Consider the following 10,259-nt stretch of genomic DNA (forward strand, 5'->3'; position numbering starts at 1 on the left):
TTATATTTTTGTGGTAAGCTGGCGTGGTGGGGTGGACTGTTGATCTTTTCTTTTTCTTTTAAGAACGTAATATTTATGGTTTCTTAAAAGAGGCAACCCTACGCATGAGCTTTTACTTCAAAAGCTTCTATAGCCGAAACTCAATAGGCTTCGCTGTGCGACTAAATTAGGGCCAACGCTTCTCTTTGCGACTTCAGAATCAGATATATGGCATTGAATACCTTTTTCGACCGGAATTCGATATATTTCAATTCGCTATGCTGTGTGAATTATTCAGTTATTATTTCAAGGAGTTTATTTTTATAATAATAAGATACGATTCGTAGTAAATAAAGTGAATTGTATATCAAATATTATCAGATTCTGGCACTCATAACTAGGCGGACTGAATAAGTATAAGACGTAACAGAGGTGTACGAACATCGTTTATTAATTGCAAATCCTTTTGTGGATTAACCTAAATATTTACTGGGTTTAAGGATTTAACACATTAACTCTTGAATAAAACATGCTTGCTTTAGAGAAACTCTATCAGGCATGTCACAACATTACAAACAATATAACCTTAATACCACTGCTTTGAGAAAATAAAACACGAGAGAAGAAGTAACACCATGACTAAAAAATACACTCGGATTGGGAACCTCCTCCGTAACGTCGAGCTATTGGAACGCTGCCACGAAATTCCGATCGACCAGCAGATCAAGCGCCGCAAGTGGAACTGGATTGGCCACACTCTCCGAAGGGACCCCGATCACATCCCTAAGCAGGCTCTGGATTGGAATCCCCAAGGAAAACGCAAACGTGGTCGACCCAGGCAAACTTGGCGGCGCACTGTAGCGGACGAGGCGAAGAAGATCGGCAAAACCTGGAGCGAGATCAAGCGAGAAGCTCAAGACCGAACTAGATGGGGACATAGGACCATAAGTCAAGTCCTTTTTTTTAAGTCGGTTAAAAATGTACTCTATTTCCGAACGATCGATCGACGATAGAGCTAGATTTTTCCTTATAACGACCTTATTTTCTTTACTTGTAATCTGAGAAACCTTGGATTTATCCTCAGTTTTGTCCCAGATCGTCTTTATATCCTGGCAAGCATTCAAGGCCCACCTATTTACTAGTTTCTTCTCCATAACAAACACAATAGACGAATTTTACGACCCTATCCATTTACTTTATTATTTACAGTACATTACTTCTTAGGGCACTTATTGAAGACTAGCTTTTGTCCGTGTCGCTGCTCTAGAAGTGGTATTTTAGTATGACAAAGAAATCTCAGAGGAAAATCATAGGTTTCTTTTGAAAATGAATTGGATTAGAGTAGGCGCACACCGTTGATTTTTAGTTGGCCGATAGTTGTGCCCGATTTTAAATTTGCGCCTACTCTTATAGTTCCAATTATTGAGAAAATTCATTTCAAACAAAAAACTAAAAACATTGTCCCAGCGGGACTGGTGGTCAATCAGTTATTAAACAAACTTTATTGTATGTAGTACTCCGCACACGATGAAAAAAGGAAGAAATATACAAAAGAGACGACACAATTTAGGCGATCTTATTGCTATAGAGAGAAATATCTTTCGGTTAACCTAGAGGACAGTTGTTTAGAATAAAAATACCATTACGTTAGATCCTCTAAAGTCATTTTTACATCATCATAGGTGTTCCACTGCTTGTTTGCCTCCTGTCCCATTAAAAAAAAACTCAACTTATGTCTGTGGCCTGAACTGCTCCAACTTTGATGACCTAGGTATGGAAGCTTGAAAAAATCTTTTTTCTTTTTGTGTTACAGACTAAACTCCGCACAGACAAAGCCGCGGGCAAAAACTAAATATCGTCAGATAAATCAAACTGCGTAGCTACAACAATATCACATTTACCCGCCTATCGCGAAGCCGTTTCGTATTCTCAGTAATGTTTATGAGAAGATAACAATAAACCTATAACAGCAAATCTACGACGCAAAACAATCAATAACTTGGCAGTTGCCGTTTCCCGTGTTCATACTAACAATCCTATTAAAGTACGATCAACACTGTGGTATCTTGTAGTACCTAGTAGGGGAGACCGAGGAGAGTTGTGACAGAAGACAGTTGTGACAGAGGAGAGGGGAGTTGTGTTGTGACTTTGTCGATTTTTTGGAACTTATTGACTAGCGACCTCGTAACAGTGCACGTTTTTAGTCCAAGTCTCGAGCTAACAAATACGCGCTGTTGCGAGCTCGCTGATTTTTTTTGTGTGACAGGAGGCAAACGACATAGACACCCGCAGACCGCTGATGTTATTAGGTTTCCAAAAATCGGTAATGTCACAACTCTTCTCTGTCATATCTCTCTTTGGCCTCCCCTAATAAGTACGTTATTTCAAAAAAAAAGTGTAGTGTGATGTGATGTGGACTATACTACATCAGGCATTATACGTACTTAACGCGTTGATAGGTGCTAATCTCGTAGACTGGAGGTCGGGAAAGGCGCAATGTGACCGGCAAACATGCAATTTGTATTAGCTTGATTCGCCCTTTGAAATGTGTAGGTATTATTAGGTACAAAAGTGTAGAGGACATTTTAGTAATGTCATATTATTTTATAAGCAGGCAATAGAACTTAAAAAAATATGTAGAGTCGCAATTAGTTTTTTGAGTGTCTAATAATTCTGCGACTTCGATATTAAAAGAGATGTGTCAGTGAAGTGCCAGCTAATACTGCTTACCACTAAGCACACAAAATACAATACATTAAGGTCTGTGATATGCAAAAAAATATAATCACCATTCTGCTTTAAAGTATTTTTAATTACAGTTTAATATTTGTTTTGCAGATTTTAGTGTTTTCAATCTTTATTTTAATATTTTAATGCCAACAAAAATAAAGTAAATTGTACCCTCTCATCATGGTAAGAGGGAAGAAAACAATTTATAAAAATAAGCTTACTGGCTCTACCTTAAAACATTGGATCGTATTTAAATGAGTACGAATTTAAATATAAAATTAATAAACTGAAAACAGCAGAAACATTAATAATAGTCTATAAATGTCGCTCCTTGTTGTGCAGACCGGATCATAAAGGATCACTTGAACGTTTGCCAGCGATTGGAGTTATGGTTTTACTACCTTGAGGTTTGACCATTTTTTAACCGCGCTTCGAAGTACTTAAAGCACATAAATGAAAGTACTGAAGTACTGAAAACCAGGGTTACTGGCAGACAAATATTTTGCTAATTTATTTCATTTCTACCGTGATCACCAGCGAATGTTCGTGTACCTACCGGAAAATCAATAATAAAAACATAGGTGCTTGAGTACATCCGTTTATGTAGCTTTCCTAATAATGATGAAAGGAAAATTATTCGTTCAATTACGGCGAATCAATCATTTGAAGTAGGAATATTATGTAAGTAAAGTACCTACCTATCTACGAGTAGGTCTCTTATGAATTTTAATTGAGTGAGGTCAAAAAAATCAATACGATAAAAGAACAAAAGACGGTTTTATATTTTGAATAATGCATGCATAGTAAGTACCCTACTAAACTTTCATATTCAGTAGAATATAAATCATAAATATAACGTACTAACGATACCTCACACGAAGTCTAAACCGTTAGATAGTCACGAGAGTTCTAGATAGATAAAAATATCTGCCAGATAATCTTCATAAAACCCATAACTTACCTCGGAATCTTGACTGGCAACCGTTGACAATCGATCGTACCGTCTCTCCATAACACCGAGCATGACACGTGAAACAAATGACTGTTCTTCGGTTACCGTAAAAGCATTTACTTAAGTGCTGGGTGACGTCATATTTTGGCTGCCCACTATAAAATAATAGACCATTAAATAATTATTGTCCCCAATTTGAGTGCTGTTCATACACCGTTTGGTTTTGGTGCGAGCTTTCCAATAGGAACCTTTAAATGTTTGTAGAGCTTTTAAATTTAAAAGTAATACGTCACTGTCATTGTGTGTGTGCGAAAAGGGATGCCAGGAAATTCATGGAAATTGTAGGTATTATTTCATCTAAGTAATTATCGAGTTAGTAGCAAATAGTATTTCGTTTCGTTTCATGAAAGTGAATTAAAATCATGAAATATATTCTCGAACGCTATTAATGTTATTAAAACACGAACTTTACAATTAGAGTTAAAAATATAACGTAAGCGAAAAGTTGTGTTTTGCTTGGTTGAGCGTTAATTGAACCAATTTATTTTTAGGTCAAGTAGACCGAATGAACTTTTTTAGGAACGATAGTGACAGCCGATGTTGAAACTTTTATCTTTCATGAATACATGAAATAGTGTAGGTACGAGATTATTTGTAGACACCGCAATTTATTGTTTTATTTCGAAGTAGGTAATTAATCAAAATTTACGGGGTAAAACTTTTAAGTAATTGAAAGCTCAATCATATCGACGGTTAATCCCCGAAGTAAATATTTATTTTTGGACAATCAGTGAAAAGTTTAAACTCTTTTATTGGATTACAGAATCGAACTCTCTTTTGATCGAGAGGGTAGAGCTTTTCTCTAATCACCACATAAACCAAGGCGTTAAAACAGTGAAAAATTAAGATTACCTAAAAAACTTCAATTTGTCGTCAGAATCATCAATCTTTAAATCAATTAAGTAAAATACTTAAAATACACGGAGGTATCATTTATTTATGATTCGATTGTTGTGATAAGTTCACTTTATTTTTACCTTCGTATGCCACTCAGTAACAATGTTTTCATGTAAATTACATAAAGTAAAGCAAACTTTATGGTTAACGAAAGCTTTTACGTGTACCCTCTGTAATTACTTAGGCGTTACAAATAGACGGTCCATTAAGGGCAAAGATCACATTACTGTATTGTTTTAATTTACTAAATTAAAACCGTTAAGCTTGGCTTATTTTAATTTTAATACCTTTTCAATAGTCTGCCAGACCACAATTAAATTGGAAAGGGTCAGATTGTTAATTTTAAATGTGATCTGTGGGTTAAGACTAAAATGGCCCCTTTTTACGGCAGAAAATTATTTAGAGGGCAGGCTGCAGGACTCCTTTAAAACCTAGTCTTTTATTGTTACAGATTCACCTCATCACCAACCTTTCCAATACAATCGCCAGTTTTCGTGACGCTGCAAAAATGATAGACGATAACTGAACCATCGCCGTCTTCGCGTCCGAAGATCACCCACCTTCTTGGAAACATGTGCATGTGTATCCGTGTGATAAACATGAAGAACTGTCTCTGAAGTGCACCCGAGCTAACAGCTCCATCTACCGCGCTTAGCACATCAATGCTAAACTACAGACTGGTCTCAACACACTTCTTGAAGCAACCGTAAATCGTTGAGCCCCAAGACTCTCATAGACTGTCAGTGCCGAAACAATATGTGTCGGGATCGAGACATGTCGGTGCTCACCAGTGACATCATCAAATAAACCTTCACAGACAGAGCGGGACTCTATATTGTATAGTTTAGTGTCAGATTTCCCGCCAAAACGGCGCGCGTTTCCGCCCCGCCGTTTCGTTTTGTTTCTTTCAATTTATTTTACATCAAAGGTTAAGCAATAGCCCGGTGTTTAGTGTTTGGTTGTGGATAAAGCAAAGGGGTTTTGCTCGCTAGCGGGCCCCATTATACTACCCTGGCCAGCCGCAGTCGGGACAACATTTCCAGAATCTTAGACTCCATAGTTGGTGCTGCACGATACTGCATTGTAAGTATCCTTCGCGATCGCACATCCGTTTCTTTCTCATGAAATTACAATTGGAAACTGGGGCCAAGTTCAATTCGAAAAATGGTCAACATAAAAAGAAATAGAAAGACCACACCATACACATTTTTGTTTCAATTTTATGCCTTTCAGTTGCATTCGTAAAATGGTTTAATTTCAGAATCCTCACGTAAACGGCCCTTTTGGAAATTGGGGGTTTAGTTTGAAGTCTAAGTTTTAAATCTGAGGCGACATGGTACAATTGGATATTGAACAGGTACTTGTGAAAATTAACGATGGGGCTTCACATAACATCATTCCTACCAATAGTAGATTTTTATTAAGTTTAAATATTAGATATTTAATATTTATTTATCCATCTATAGCTTAATGCATATATTATACGCTTAAACGTGAGGTGCGGGAAAAGGGAATAGAATTTATTTTATTTACGATGCCAAGAAAACGTAGTTAATAAAATTAACTGATAGTGATTGCGGCATGCGAGTATTATTTATTAATTAATTATTAAACTCGCACATGCTTTTCCCGTAACCTTCATGAATAATAATGTGTAGGTACATAACAATGTCGCGACGTAGAATCTAGTTCTTGCTTTAATCTACTTAACTTTAATCTAATAAATTGAGTGACTAGCGCTTATAAGACTGATATTATACACGTGTGTTACATACCTACGTATACAGATGTCGCATCTCTGACACCATTTTTTAATCTTTGCCAGTTTGACCTTTTTGAAAATCGTTATCTTTAAACTACGTATTTATGTTTTATGGCACTAAAACTATCGTGTTTTCCATTATGCCATCAAATGACTATTGATCAAACAATCTAGCACATAAATATTTAAATCTTAGGTAGGTACTTATTCGTTAACTTCAAATTGTTCAAGTTTTGTTTTATGGCTTTCGTACCAGCACAACAAAGGACTTCTAAGAAATTCGTCAAGAATTTTTGGCTTTCATTCCTTCCATTGTTCTTGCCATTTCAAGGATTCTAGAAATCAAAGGCTTTTTTAACCGCTTAGATGAAAACGGTTTTTGGAAGCTAAGCTAATCCTCAAAACAATTCAGTGCAAATCCAATGTTAATATTCTATGAAGTTTAAAGAATGGTGTCACAGTGCTGGCATCGATGTACAGTTTATTTACTAACACTTAGCCATGTACACCATCCACGTGTCCCATGGAACGCAAACATTAGCTTCGCCACCACTCTGTCGCACCGGTTGTGTGGAATAGATAGCCAATACTTAGGTCTACTTGCCCAGTCGATTATTATTAGAAGACCCGACCCGTTTCTGAAATCAAGCTTACTCGTATGTATGAATCTACGTTCAATAATAATAACTCAAGTATGTGATACGTGGTGGTATTAAAGTAACTTTTTACAGTCAGTCAATCAATATTTTTATGAACTTGCAAAATACGATATGCTTAATTTTGCAAAATTATCTATGACATTAGTTACTTCACAAACTCATTTTATTTGACTAATAATTTGATTTTATAAGATATTTTTATGCAGAACTGTACAACCAATCACACACTTGAAGCTTTTATCTTTGAAGGTGGTTTCATGAAAATGGATTTTCTCTAATGAAAACATAGATATTTTCTATGTTTATTGTAATCTTGTAAGTACTGTGCAAGTGACCTTAAGTCTTCCCAATAGAGCCTAGAATGAGAACCATGTGTTTGTTATGTGACTTTAGGTAATGTAGTCCAATCGGTAATTTTAAGTACCTACTTTCCGTTTGCCATTTATAGCCCCCTTTCCTTGCCTTTCTTATAAGACCCAGTTTTCATTTTTCAATTTTTCGTCGAAGAACTTTAGGATCTACGAAACCAACTAAATCAATAGTAGGGAATTTAGTGCAATGATTTGTATGGAGACCCCTCCACTTTGGTATAGAAGGCTCATTTTTGCACCAGTTGTTCTTTGGGTGCTCCTGAGTAGATTTCCGTCGGTAGACATCGGGAGCCCCCCCTGTGGTAGCAGGGGGAGGGGGGGCAAGTTTCCTTCTGCCGCGCTTCACTTTAAGGCCCATATCTTTAAAACTATGGGTATTAGGGCAAGTGTGGTGTCATTTTCGGATAATTAAAGGATGGCGAATTCATTTCTAGAACAAACTTTTTGCCTTTTCATACAAAAAAATAGAAATATTGAGTAAAATTCACAAAAACCAAAAAGTATTTTTTTAAATAAACGTCGTTTACTTTTAAGGCATTGGAGATAATCTAATAAAAAAAATATGTCCTGAAAGCTGCATTTATCAGGATTATAAATATATACCATTGTATGGTACTTTTTCCGAAAAAAGTAGGTGAAAAAAATTTTTTCTTCAGGACAAAGCGGGCGAATTTTGATGCGCGTCGGAAAAAAATATTTATTTTATCCAAGAATTCATACTATTTGGTTCATAAGCAAGTAAAGATTATTATTTTAGAATTTATTTAGAGTTTCTGGCACATCATGCTACCATGATTTGTATTTTTTCTTCAATTAATTTTGAACTCTATGTGTAAGTCATAAGGTTGAAAATAGTTTAAATACATTTTATTATTGAAAATATCATAAGAAGAAAGCACTAAATAAAGAACTTGAATTTGTCTAAACGTCTAATGATTATTATTAGTATTTTAATTAACATTTTTATTTCTACATACTATTGTACCAGTGATTTAACGGAAAGGTAAGTGTGAGGAAAGTGAGGATTGATATTATCATAGTACGGGAGATTATTTTTAGCACAAAGGCTACGGCTGTGACCATTATAGTTGTTTTATGTAAAACGTTAAAGATTTCCTGGCCTGGACTTGGTATTACATGGATCTCACAACTTTTTACCGTAGAACAACTGAGTTGCGAGACTTGGTTTTTTTGACAAGTATTGTTTTTGATGGGTTATTATTAGTATTTTAATTAACATTTTTATTTCTACATACTATTGTACCAGTGNCGATGCGTGTGACGCAACAAGTCGACGACAGTGGCGGGGGCCGTGTTATTTCAATATAAATTTATCCATTACACATTAAATAATTAGATAACTATATTATTTACTCGAGTATGCGAAGCCAGCTTCGAATAATGGCATGGTAACAGATCAGCATGCTGAAGTGTTATCAGTAAGTTGTATTTCATGTGGGTAATGTATTAACAACGATTGTAAATTTTTTTGTGGTTCTCGTTTCCGAAAGCAGGTGCGCTGCGCGGTGCGAGGTCAAGCGCGCTATGCGTTGCGTTGCTAATGAGTAGTATGGAATTGGGCAATTCTAGATCATCTGGAGCGAGCAGCGTTAGCGACGAGCGACAGTGATCTAGAATGCCCAATTCCATACTACTAAGAGTGACTAAAATTAAATGTGTTTTTAAATTTTTGTTTTTGGTTTCAGGAGCAATTTCTTTTGACAGCGGTTGAGTGCTCTAGTAACTTCATTAAAGCACTCATGAATACTTACTCATGTGAAAGATTCGTTCCCCGCACAGTACCGACTTACACTAATGTCCGACTACAGTCATAAGGTTGTCTAAATTAGATCTTTAAAAGTCAAACCAACTCTTCAAGGTAGAAAATGAAATACAGAAATCTTTCGTAGTGGAATTTGTTCTGTCACAGGAAAGCTTTATAGTACGCGTCCCTGTTACAAAAACCGGGATAAAAACTATCTGTGCCCTTTCCCGGGACTCAAACTATCTCTATGCCAAATTTCGTCAAAATCGCTTCTGTGCAAAAAAAACAAGACAGACCTACAGACAGAGTTACTTTCGCATTAATAATATTAGTATAGATTCCATCTTTTGTGTTTACTTTATTCATTTTGTTTTGCATACGGACAATGTCAATATACTCAGTAGATAACGTCAGCTTGCACTGTCCTCGTAAAAATAACTGCTATATACAATGTCAAGTTCACGACATAGTAATCTCAAAAACATGAACTAAGCAAGATAGGTCCATTCTAAGTTTCGGATGATTTAAGTTAGAACTACAAAGTATAGTCATAGAGTTGCTCTTGTCTTTTGTTTCTTGGCTAGCTTTTCCTAAGACTTCGCCTGAGTGAAATGCAGGTTCAAATCATCAAACTATTAATAACAATAGTGTCAACGATGGTTGTATACTATGAGGGAGCAGGACAGGGCTACTATTGAATGAAACTCACAATAACACTTCACTAAACTTTATATTACACAAAAGAGCACTTTTCTCGTTGATTAAAATCAAAATACTGCCATATTGTCAAGAAACCATATCAATAAAAAAAAAATAGAAAATTCAAACATAAATACAAAAATAGAAAAGTAAAAAATAATAAAAAGTAAATAAATCTAAAAGAGGTCTGTCGCCAACAAATAGAAAACAAAAACATATGAAAAGAGGCCACTTTTTGAATGCTTAATCAAAAAAATATTTAATGAAGCTTGCAGCTTGAATCCACAGGTGAATTTTTATCTAGATTTTTAGCTTTGTTTTGTGACACGAGTCTTTAAGTGGTAGAAAGGTATGCCTTTCACTACAAAAGACACATGCAGGTCAA

The sequence above is a fragment of the Ostrinia furnacalis genome, unplaced genomic scaffold, assembly GCF_004193835.3.
Source record: "Ostrinia furnacalis isolate ACB-3 unplaced genomic scaffold, ASM419383v2 OfSCF1627, whole genome shotgun sequence".
Taxonomy (NCBI): domain Eukaryota; kingdom Metazoa; phylum Arthropoda; class Insecta; order Lepidoptera; family Crambidae; genus Ostrinia; species Ostrinia furnacalis.